Source organism: Equus caballus, chromosome 24, assembly GCF_041296265.1.
Source record: "Equus caballus isolate H_3958 breed thoroughbred chromosome 24, TB-T2T, whole genome shotgun sequence".
In the NCBI taxonomy this organism is placed as follows: Eukaryota; Metazoa; Chordata; class Mammalia; order Perissodactyla; family Equidae; genus Equus; species Equus caballus.
Window position 1 is genome coordinate 19,296,751 of NC_091707.1, and position 11,817 is coordinate 19,308,567.

Consider the following 11,817-nt stretch of genomic DNA (forward strand, 5'->3'; position numbering starts at 1 on the left):
ACTCTGGGCTCAGCCACGCTGACAGATTTACTGTAACTTGAAGCAAGCCAGGCTCCTTCATACCTTTTTGACTTGGCAGATGCTATTGCATCTGCCTAGATGAGTTGCTCCCTTGGCTCCGTTTTCTATCCGTTGACCTCGTCTGTCAAGGATGAAGCCACGTGCCACTTCCCCTGTGAAGGCTCTGAAACAGTGCTGTTGCCTGCTCCCAGTGCTGTTTTTCTATGGCTCAGATGTTTTGGTGGTCCAGCCTGTGAGTTACTTGAGACAGGGACGGGACCTTGTTTTACTCATCTCGTACTCCTAGAAGTTAGCCTGGGAACTGGGAAAATCCTGGTTACTTGATCTCTTAGGTGGGGTTCCTTGGGAAACGGACACTGAGAACAGCACCTGGGAGGAAGGGAGGGAGCAGAATCGGGCAGAGGAGGACTGAGCTTAGTGCAGTTACTGCAGGAGCCTCAGCTGGTCCATGAGGAGCTCTGGGAATGTGACTGTCCTTTGGATTTGCTCCTCATTGAGGCATGGGGTCAGGCCTCTGTCATCCAGTGTGTACCAGTCATTAGATGTGGGCTGCCCCAAGATGGGGCATCCTTTAGGTGGCACCTACAGTGGTTCTGGAAGAGAACTTAGCTATGAGCCTGCAGTACCCAAAACACTTTGGGTAGCTCAGGAAGTGAGTGCCTTGGTTCTGAAGGGGAACCAAGTAATGTGCCACCAATTTACCACGCTTAGCAAGCGTGTGTGGAAGAATGAATACACGAATGGGGGCTGTCTTAAGCAACTAGATTAAATATACTGTGTAGCCTCTGATTCAGTCTTCAAAAGGCAGAGAAAAATTTAGAGAAGTCGGATTAGTAGAGCATTAATGGATTAAATCTGTATTAGAAAAATAGATATTTGTTTGATTTTACCAGGATAGAAATGTTCCTCATATGCTGAACATTTGACATTCCCAGAGGAGGGATGGTGTATGTCTCTAAAATCCAAAAGGCTTTTATTTTGCTTTGTAATCTGCTAAACATGCTAAGTGATGCAAAAGTGTATGGGAGGGCTGTTTGTTAGTCATTACTGGATTTTGAGACCATGAATGTGACTTGGGTGCATCCCTCATCTTTTCTTACTGAGGTCACTTAGAATTAAATGGGCCTGTTTCAGCTTTCTCTGGTGACTTCCTTTTTCGAGTAGAACCAGTGCCTTGAGATCCCAGTGTGTTCTGAGTGGTAAGTCTAGCTTTATTCAGTAGAGTTTATGAGTCAGCTGTACCCCACTCCCCATTCCTGTAGTTTTGTTGATTTAGTCCTAGGATGTGGTTTGGTTGGTTTACGGCCCCTTTAGATATCGTCATCAACCAGAATTATCATCCTGGTTCCTCTTTCCAGGAAGAAGGCAGAAGCAGCCCTGTGGATTAAGACCCTAGCCCCAGAAGACGCAGAACCTTTGACCTCGAGCTGCCCTGTGGAATCTGAGCCACCTCTGGAGAAACTCAGAATGACTGAGCCTGTTAATGGACTCCATCCCTTTGTGGAGTATCTGAAATTGTGGTCATTTAGAGCATTATTATGGAATTGTTTATTGACCTGTATAAACACATACACCATTTATCACTATAAATGTAACAGGTGCCTCCCAGGCTGCCAGCTGGAGGTACTTTAGGGTCCCCAAATAGGAACAGAGCAGTATTTTTCAGGCTCGGCTCTCTTCATAAAGAACTGCAGAAACCTCAGACTTCTTTAAATTCCCCCTTTGGGTTCCAGGCAGGAGAGGTTTGGGGGAGGGACTCTGTGGCATCTAGAAAATTGCTGTCTTTCTCCACATTCTACATAGTTACCTGACTTTCCATGGAAAATGCTAATGGTAGAGCAACCGCTCACGACACATACTGCTCTTGTCTTTTTCATCTCGATGGAGGGGAGTTCTCAATATTTCACAGCAATGGCCTCATTCATTCATTCAACAAACACTTAAATTGAATGCCTATTATGTGCTAAGCATTGCTCTAGGTTGTAGGATTATGGCTCCAAACAAAGCAGATCCAGTCCCTCCTCTCATGGTGCTTATAATCTAGTGAGAGAAAGAGATGCTCTATGAACAAGTCAGTACAAGTCAGGTGATGACATGTGCTACAAAGGAGAGTAAGGCAAGAAAAGGGGTGTAGAGCAGCGGTGGAGTGAGTGCTATTTAATACAGAGAAGGTGATATTTGAGCAGAGATTTGGAGGAAGCGAGGGAGTGAGCCGTGTGGATATCTGAAGAAAGAGCATTCCAGGCAAAGAGATGGCAAGTTCAAAGGAATACAAGCAGGCTTGACATATTTAAGGAACAGCAAGAAGGCCAGTAGAGATGGAAGGGAATAACGGAGGGAGGGGAGAGTAGGAGCTAGTGTGGGCAGGTCACATGGGACCTTATAGGCCATGTTGTTCCATTGAGTTGTTCCTTTGAGTCTCACTCTGAGTGAGACAGGGAGCACTGAAGGGTTCTGAGCAGATGAGGGAGATGATCTGACTTCTAGTTTAACAACATCTGACGGCTGTGTGGAGAACAGACTGTAGCGGGTGAGGGGCGAGGGTAGAAGCAGTGCTACCAGTTAGGAGGCCACTGCACTTGTCAAGGGGAGGGATGGGGACGGCTTGTAATAGGGTGATAATGGTGGCTGTGCTGAGCAATGGTCAAATTCTGGGTATATTTAGAAGGAAGGGTTAACAGAATTTGTGACGGTTTGAATATGAGTGTGAGAGACAGAGAGGATGACTCTAAAGATTTTGGCTTTAGCAATTGGTTAAAATGGAAAAGTCGTTTACTGAGGTGGAGACAACTGAAGGAGGATTAGGTTTGGGTGGTAAAACAAGTGTTCCATTTTGACGTATAAAATGCTGAGTAAGTGGTTGGAAATGTGGGGTTGGCATAAGGGAAGATTTGGGGTTGGAGAGATACATTTGGGGGCACAGCATACAAAGAATATTTCAAGCCAGGTACTAAACGAAGTCAGAGGGAGTGCAGATGAAGAAGATGCGGTCTAAGGATGGAGTCTGAAGCCCTTTGATGCTTAGAGGTCAGAAGAGAGTGAGAAAGAGTGACCACTGAGGTCTTCTTGCAAATAAAGTGAAGAAAGTATTTAAGGAGGAATGATCAATTGAGTCAAATACTCCTGATGGGTTAGGTTAGATGAAGACTTAGAAATGAATACTGGTTTCGGCAATGGAAGATCATTGGAGACCTTAAGCAATCTTGACGGACTGTGGGATTGAAAGCCAAACTGGGGGGGAATTCAAGAAAGAATCGAAGGAGAAGTAGAAATGCAAGTACACACAAGCCTTTGTGGTAGTTTTGTTGTCAAAAGGGACAGAAAGACGTAGCTAGAGGTGGAGATATAGGGTCCAGGGAAGTTTTTAAAAATAAAGTTGTGGGTGCAACAGAGTGTTTGTATGATAGTGGGATGATCCAGTAGAGCAGAAAAAATTGATGGAGCAGGAGGGAGATGACATAACTGTAGGAACTGTGTCACTGAGCAGATGAGAGGGGCTGGGATTCTGTGCATAAGCGGAAGGCTAGGGCGTGGATGACTTACTCATTACCGCGCGAGAGAAGGCAGTATATGGGCACAGATGCAGATAAGATGGCTGACTAAGTGACGGGAGTGTGCCCAAGTCCTCTTTTGACTCTTCTGTTAGTGAAGTGAGAAGCAAGCTCAGGGGCTAAGAAAGAGAATGAGGAGTGCTGTTGGAAATTTGAAGAGAGGTGAGAAGGAATGAAATAGTTGTCTGGAAGAGTGGCAAAGTCCATTGACAAAGAAAACATAGTGAATTTGAGGCAGAGCCAAGGTCTTACTTGAGAATTTGAAGCAAGACATGTCAGTGTGGTTTACACTTTTTTCTGGCCATGCTTAGTTACTATGTGGAATAGGCTAAACACTGGAGTTTTGTTGGATGATGGCAGAGGGAGACAGTGACCAATCACTGATGGACTCTTAATGAAAAATGAATGGAGAAGATACGTGTCACTGTTGGTAGTTGTTTGTCTACATTAAGCCACAGAGCACACTCTGAAACTTGCGCAAAGTTAATGGGACAGAAATGTCATTTCATCCAAAGGCCCTCCCCTATGACCCTGTGTAGTATACCGCTGCCGCAGTCACGTGCCCCAAGCTTCTCTCCCATCCAGACACAGGAGAGATAAGCCCAGAAAGCATGTGATTATAGGATAGTCCTTGGTCCCCAGTGGCTGACGGGGCTGACATATCACCATTCCCTACTCCTGACCCCCGGCATCTAGTCATTTTCTTTTTCCAGCCCAGCCAAGAATTTGGTTCCTCAAGTAGCAGGAGCCCTTCAGTTGTGTCTGGAATGTTCCTTGGCTGTATATGCACAGAAGGGGTCTCAATGCTGGCACCTCTGTCATCAAATTGCCCCATTAATTTGTTTTCCTAGTGTGTGGATCCTCTAGTTCCCAGGAAACTTGAGGAATAAATAAAGTGGACATTTATTTATATTGTTGAGGTAGAGATCCACTCTTGCATTTATTTAGTGATAGACTTAAGAATGACGAGAAAGCCTTCCTTTCTTTTGAAAGCCCTCTGAAAATGTTTGTTCCAAGTAAGACGTTCTGTTTAAGCGGCACTGATATCCCTGTTCTGTGAACTTAGAGTCACGGGTACATCACTTGGAAATGGCCCTCTGTCTTTCTGAGGCTTAATATGTATCTTTCTCCCAAATTAACTGAAATTTTCCATTAAACAATGATGATCTTGCAAAAGTTTCCTCTCACACGTACCACGTCTTGACACACAGTGTCCAACAGGCGGTAATACAAAATTGGAATCACAGAAACGGCCTTCTGTTATTGTCCTGGGATCAAAAGTCGAAAATCATAAAAGTGCCCCGCTGATCCTTCCAACTGTCCTTAAACTTTTCTTCTAGTACTGTGTGCCCAAGGCAGCCAAACCCTTGTATGCATGTTTTTTTGTATGACTTGGAAGTATACATTTTCTTACCATATCAGATGTTTCTTGCGTTTGTGCTATTCAAGATTTCTTTCCTGAAACCCAGCCTGCTTTTAACTTGTGCCCTTTCCAAGTGTTAGAAATGGGACTGAGGTGCAGCCTCTATGGAGAACAGTATGGTGGTTCCTCAAGAAATTAAAAATAGAGCAACCATATGGTCTAGCAACCCCACTTCTGGGTATACATCTGAAGGAAACGAAGCCAGTATCTTGACGCGATAGCTGCTCTCCCATGTTCCGTGCAGCCTTATTCGCAATTGCCAAGGTATGGAAACGACCTAAGTGTTCATTGACAGGTGAATGGAAAAAGAAGTTGTGATACACACACACACACACACACACACACCCTCCCAGAATATTATTCAGTCTTAAGAAAGAAGGAAATCCTGTCATTTGTGACAACAGGAATGACCCTGGAAGGCATCATGCACAGTGAAATAAGCCAGACACAGAAAGACAAATACTACATGGTATCGTATACAGAATCTAAAAAGAAAGAATCAGACTCATAGAAAGTGGTGGCCAGGGGCTCAGGGGAGGGGGAAATAGGGAGAGGTTGGTAAAGGGGTACAAACTTTCAGCTATAAGGTGAATAAGGTCAGAGGATCCAGTGTAGAACGTGGTGACAATAGTTAATAATGCTGCATTGTGTAATTGAAATTTGCTAAGAAAGTAGAGCCTAAATGTTTTCACCAAGAAAAAGAAAGGGTAAATATGTCAGGTGATGGATGTGTTAATTAACTAGATGGGGAAATCCTTTCACAATGTATATGTGTATCAAATCATCGTGTTGTATACTTTCAATATCTCACAATTTCATTTGTCAATTATGAACTCGATAAAGCTGAAAGAAAGAAAGAAATGGGACTGAGCTGGCTGCAGAGCAAAGAGCAGCATGCTCTACCCATCACTGCAGCCTCACTCACTGAAGTCAAACCTGGGCCTTCAGTCACTCACTGCTAATCCTCCACAGTGAGCTCTCGTTCAAACGGCCCTGACTCCTCTGACTTGATTTTGTTGAGGGTGTGAGATAGAGGCTGTTTGTCTGAGCTGGAGAAGTCACAGGAGCAACGGGGAAGGGAAGAGCAAGGGTGATGGATGATCTCGCCGCGCTGAGTCCTGGGAGGCAGTGATGAAAGGAGCCTCCCAGAGGTGTCGCCATTGGCATCAGGAGCCTGAGCCTTTTTGCTGTTGTAGGGCAGGGCAGCTCTGCTCTCCCCACAAGCTGTAGATCTCAGAAAACAATGTCTATGGAGAAAACGTCTTCTCCAGAGCAAGGGATGCTCTTGAGTCCTTCCAGCCCACACTTACACTGGCACTATTCATGAGAAATCCACCTCCTGAGCAGTCCATGTTGAGAGGGACTGGTGAGAAGACAATAGTCCATTGAACAAAGCAGATGCTTTCAGCTCCTATTTTAACCTCCTTCACATCCTGTCATCACTCCTTAAAGTGCAGAGTTTTCACAGATAGGAAAGGAATTGTCTGGAAGAAAAGCCCGTCCTTGCATGTGTTGGGCATGGGAGGGGCTAGACCCAGAACGTAAGTACAGGTAGAGATGAGCAGTGGGGACAGGAAGGGCACACAAGGGACAATCCCAGCCCCTACACCAATCTGTTCAATGACTTCTTGTCATGCTTAATGTACAATCCAGCCTTTCTACCCTAGCTCATTCTAGACCCATCCAGCTCCTTCCTTCTCAGGGCCCTCACAAATGCTCTTTCTGGAAATAGACCCCTCCCGTGACTTCCAAGGCACCTGTGATAGTGGCTAACATCTATCAGGTGCTGACTCTGCACCAGATCCTGCTGAGTCTGTATATGATTATCTCATTTAATTCTTGCAGCTATGAAGTAGGAACTATTATCTCCAGTTTACAGATGAAGACTGCACAGAGAAGAATTTGCAAATGCACAGAGAGGTTAAGAAATATGTCAAGGTTTCATAGCTAATGAACAGCTGAATCAGGATTTGATTCTAGGTCAGTTTGACTTCAGAACCTGTGCTCTGTTTTATTTACTTAAATTTTTTTTTTTTTTAATCATTTTTCTTCCATTAGATTGATGTTCCAAGAGGGCAGGGACTATGTCTGTTTTATTCAATATTCTTCCCCTGGAACCTGGCATGATCCTGGCATATAGCATACATTTACTAAAATAATGAATAAAAAGTGAAATGAAGCGTAGTTGCAGCCTCAGGATGCTTCGCTGTGGATGTGCTGATGTGTCATTATGGTTCCTATTCTCAGGGAACACAATGACCCTCAGGCCCCGACAGGCCCCACTACCCTCTGGTTTGAGCAGTAATTTGGAAGACATACTTGGGAAAGATTCCTCTCCTCTGAAACCCAGAACCATATATTCAACTACAACTTGACGTAACCACTTAGAGACCTAATAGGTTTCCCAAAGTTAATATATCCTAACTGGTCCTTCCTCATTCTTCTCTATCTCAGTAGCCACACCACCCACCCACTTGCCAAACTGCAAAAACCTGAGAGACATTCTTGATGCCTTCTGGATGTTATTCCTCACATCCAATCCAATTGCAAGTCCTGTTGATCAACCTCCAAAACGTATCTTTAGACTGTCCGTATCTTCCACCACTACCCTAGCGCAAGCCCCTTTGTAGCAGCCTTCTTCCTTAAAGGATGCCTGGTTTTGACTAGGGTTTCTGGATCTTTGTGGCTTCTCACTGGCTTATGAACTTCTCTGAGAGGAAAAGGTATATCTAGTCAGGAAACCATCACCAGTTAGGGTGGCACAGCACTAGCGGTTGGGTTGGTTCATTTGAGCATCATATTGGTCAATGTATGCTGGAGAAAGTGGTAGGCAGGACTTAGTGATCAGAGAACAGCCCTGCTCAGCAAAGGGAGGTCACAGCTCAGCACCCAAGCCCTGGGATGGCTGTGGCTGCTCCTCCTCTCCCATTCCCACCCTCTCTGTGCATCTCCTCTCAGCTGGAGCCTCCTCAGGGACTCGGAGGTCCCGATGCTGACAGCATATTGTTTCCTATTTCCCTCCCCTCTTTCTTCCTGTCCTTAGCTCAGCCCACTTGCATCTTTCCCAAGGCACACAGGTGGACAAGGCCAGGACTCCTAGCCTCAAGAAAAGCTCCTAACAGTTGAGGGGCACCTGGTGATGTCCTCGTCAGCTTTTCTCAAATGCCCAGATATTCTGAAGCCAGATGGATAGCTTGATAATCTCCTAGAGCACCTTAGGAACTTGGAGGCTTGAAGTTGGTATGAGGGTTGGTTGGGGAGTCGAACCGACCTGTTCTCCTTGTTTCCTGGCATGTCTCAAGCCTGAGATGGGAAATAACTCTGGCCTCAGGGAGGGTGAAGAACTCTCTGAAAAAGAGCTCAGTGGTATACCCGTACCTCAACAAACAGCCCCTCCCTCACGTGTGCAAACTGCCCCCCCCACACAAACATACAAACACTCTCCCGCCCCCAGCACACTCATAACACTTTGGAGCCTCGGGAAGGCCTAACGATAGAGAAGTAAGAAGCAGCGTCTCCCATACAGGGTAGAGAGAACAGAGACCAAAGACACGAGATGGCGGCTAGAGGAAGAAGAGCTCATCAGCAGGAAAGGGAGTAAGATTCAGAGAGGCTTGTGGGAGAATAAGCGTGAAGCAAACCTTGCAGTTTCAGCGGCTGGTTTCAGTGGTTGTGTCGGAAGAGATGATTATGCTTTCACATCGGATGCAAGTGCCTTGCAGACAAGGGTCGTGCCCTGGTCATTGTGTACCCCATCACCGCCCCAGTGCTCTGCGTATGCTTATCAAACAGCTGTTGCATTTATCCAGAGCTCAAAATAGTTGACAGACTCCCTGGGAAACATTCTAGGCACATCTCCATGCTAGCCCACCATCTGAGATTCTGGGAGGATGGAAAATAATTTCTCTGTCAGACCAGCCCCAGGATTATTCAGAACTGGCACGGAGAGGATTATCAGAGCGAGTGATTTTGCAGTCAGGCTCCTGGGGCCTCTTTGAAGAAGGTGTTTATAACACATTTTGCTGACTGCTTCCATAAATCCCAAGAGCGCTGGTAATTTTATATCAGAAAATAAGAAGTGAAAATGAAGCAATTTGGCAGTGAGAACATCTTTGAATTTCTGCTGGTTGCTTTTGATTATAATTTGGCTGTGAATAAATTTTTGCCGTTTGCATTATGGTATGAAGAAAAACACAGCCTGATGCTTTAGACAGAACAATGTCGGAAAACATCCTCAAGTTCAGAGGGCGAGGAGATGTCTCTGCGCAGGCTTGGCCAGAGTCCTGAGAACACAGGGAGGAGACTCTCCGTTCGCTGAGAACTGCTGATGCTGGCCCTCATTTGCCTGTCGTAGCGCACACACTGGAGTCGAGGAGGCGTTTGGAGAGTCGTTCACTGGAAGCTGGTGCTCCTAACGTGTGGGGAGACCATGCTCAGATTCAGGGTCCTGATTTTTGGATGAGGCTAGAACTCAAACATTGTATTTTTCTATTGTTCTTTGTTAATTAAAAAAAAAAAGCTTTGAAATAATGAGATCAAGAAGAACAGAGAGTTGAAATAACAATAGCTAACGCTTATCAAGTGCTTACTAGGTGCCAAGAACTATTTTATGTGCATTAAGCCATTCCATCCTCACAGCATCACTATGTTTAGAGATGAGGAAGCCTAGAAACAGAAGTGAAATAAGCCGACCACGTGGCACAGCCGGGATTCAGTCCCACCTTAGCCTGACGCCAAAGCTGAGCTCTTATCCCAGGATTGCCACTGACTGTTAGTGCCAAACTGCAGCAAAGCTGGGGAACTAGGTCCACAGGCTTCATCTATGTCTTGTGCTGAGCTCTGGTACCTAGGCCTCCAAAGTTAACCCAGTTATAAAAATTAAAAATAAAAAAAGACTAAAACCGAAGGGTCCACCCTATGTCTTCCACTAGGCCAAGGCCAGGCTGACAGAGTCAGTTTGGGGCAGTTCAAGATTTTCCTTTTCTGTGGCCAGATCTGCTTTAGATCGAATCTTCCAGCTGGTCCTGATTTGCAGAATGGTGTTCAGTTTTCCAAACAAGCCGTGCGCTGGCATCTCAGAATTCCACTCCAGCTCATGCTAGCTTGGTTGTGCCACAATTCCTATGGTTGGGGGATATATGATCCTCTTCTTCTTCTTTTTTTTTGTAAAAATGGAGCATAACAGTTAATTCTTGTTGTTACACGTTTAAATATTTTTACAAGCAATTTTCTCCTTCAGTCCTTTGCTCCCTACAAAGGAGGTTGTGGGTATGATTATTGCATCATGTTTATAATAGAGAACAGCTGACTTCATGGATTTTTACATTTTACCTAGTTTTCCAGCTAGGTCTGACTTTGGCTTGTCATGTGAAGCATAAGGGGAGGTGGTTTGGAGGAGAAAGTGGGGGAGGGTGTCAAATGATTGCTTTTGAGGCTAACATCATGGTAAAGTAGCTCAGGAGAGCAAAGGACAGAACTCTCCCAGCGAGGCTCTTTCAGAGCCTAAGAAAGCCTTCTGGAGAGCAACTTCCAAATACAAAAAGGGAGAGAAACGTGTAAGTGACTGTGTGGGTCATGGCGCCAGAGCCAAAATTCTACTGAGCACTAAGGAACTGTGCTAAGCACTTTAGATGTGTTACTTCATTCGATCCTCACAATAACCCCATTTTGCAGATGAGACAACTGAGGTCAGGAAGGACAAGGATGAAATGTCAGTGAGGGAGCTGGGATTCAAGCCTGAGATTTTCTGAGGCCAGAGACCAGGCTCTTAAGCACTCATCCGGCTCTCCCTCCCTCTGGGCTTTCCTGCTAATGTAAGGTTCTAGTTGGAGAAGCATTCAAAGACCCCTTCAGAAGGATACCTCAGCCCTGCTCTACTTCCATGGTTTCCTGGATTTCCCAGTGGGCAGTGAGTGCCAACTGTGAGGTGACCCCTCCCTTAGTCTGATAGGAGCTCTTATTGTCAACCCATATTCTCCACCACCCCATCACTTCAATATTACCCTTCCCCTGTACGCCTCCTCCAAAGCCCTGGGGACTTGAAAAGGGCAGGTCTTCCTATTTATAGGGTTCTCTTACGTGGGAAGTGTTTATAGACGTTAAAGACGTGGGCCATGGACGGCCTCCTCTGAGCATCGTTCTATTTGCTGGAGATTCTTAGCACAGTGAGTCACTGGACCTCTTGGTCCAGATACTTGCTCATAAAGTGAGTTCTCTGTGAATTATTGAGGATTACAGTAGTTGCTATGGTCTGAATGTTTGCGTCCCCTCTACATTCACATGTCGGACTCCTAATGCCCATTGTGATGGTGTTTGAAGGTGGGGCCTTCTGGAGGTGATTAGGTCATGAGGGTAGAACCCTCAAGAATGGAATTGCTGACCTTATAAAAGAGATCCCATGGAGGCTAGGGACCCCCAGCCCTTCTGGTCGTGCACAATACAATGAGAAGTCTGCCACCCAGAAAAGGACTCTCACCCGACCATGCTGGCACCCTCATCTGGGACTGCCAGCCTCCATAAATTTCTGCTGTTTCTAAGCCACCCAACCTGTGGTATTTTGTTCCAGCAGCCCAAATAGACTAATTCTCTAGCCGCCATTGAGTAGACAAAGGAAGATATGCCAGAATTTTATGTTGACTCAGAAGGAAAAAGGAGCAATTTTCCTTATCAGTCAGTCCCGTGTGAGTGCTACCTGGGTCAGGCTGTCTTACCAAATGCTTGGTACCTTGGCCTGCTGTTCTCATCCACCCCTCCACTCGCTTGGTTTTGGGCTAGCTCTTGGCAAGCAATGTTAGGGCATATTTTATATGTGAGAAAGGGACT

The 11,817-nt window shown here is 45.6% G+C and overlaps 1 long non-coding RNA gene across 2 annotated transcripts in view; it reads left to right on the forward strand.

Moving 5' to 3' along the window:
- Positions 1-7,174, forward strand: part of LOC138920640 (uncharacterized) — a 49,127-nt gene extending 41,953 nt beyond the window's left edge. For both annotated transcript variants that reach the window (XR_011432151.1, XR_011432150.1), the window contains one exon: positions 1,380-7,174. This is a non-coding gene — a long non-coding RNA (uncharacterized lncRNA). The remainder of the gene's footprint in view (positions 1-1,379) is intronic.
- Positions 7,175-11,817: the final 4,643 nt, after the last annotated feature.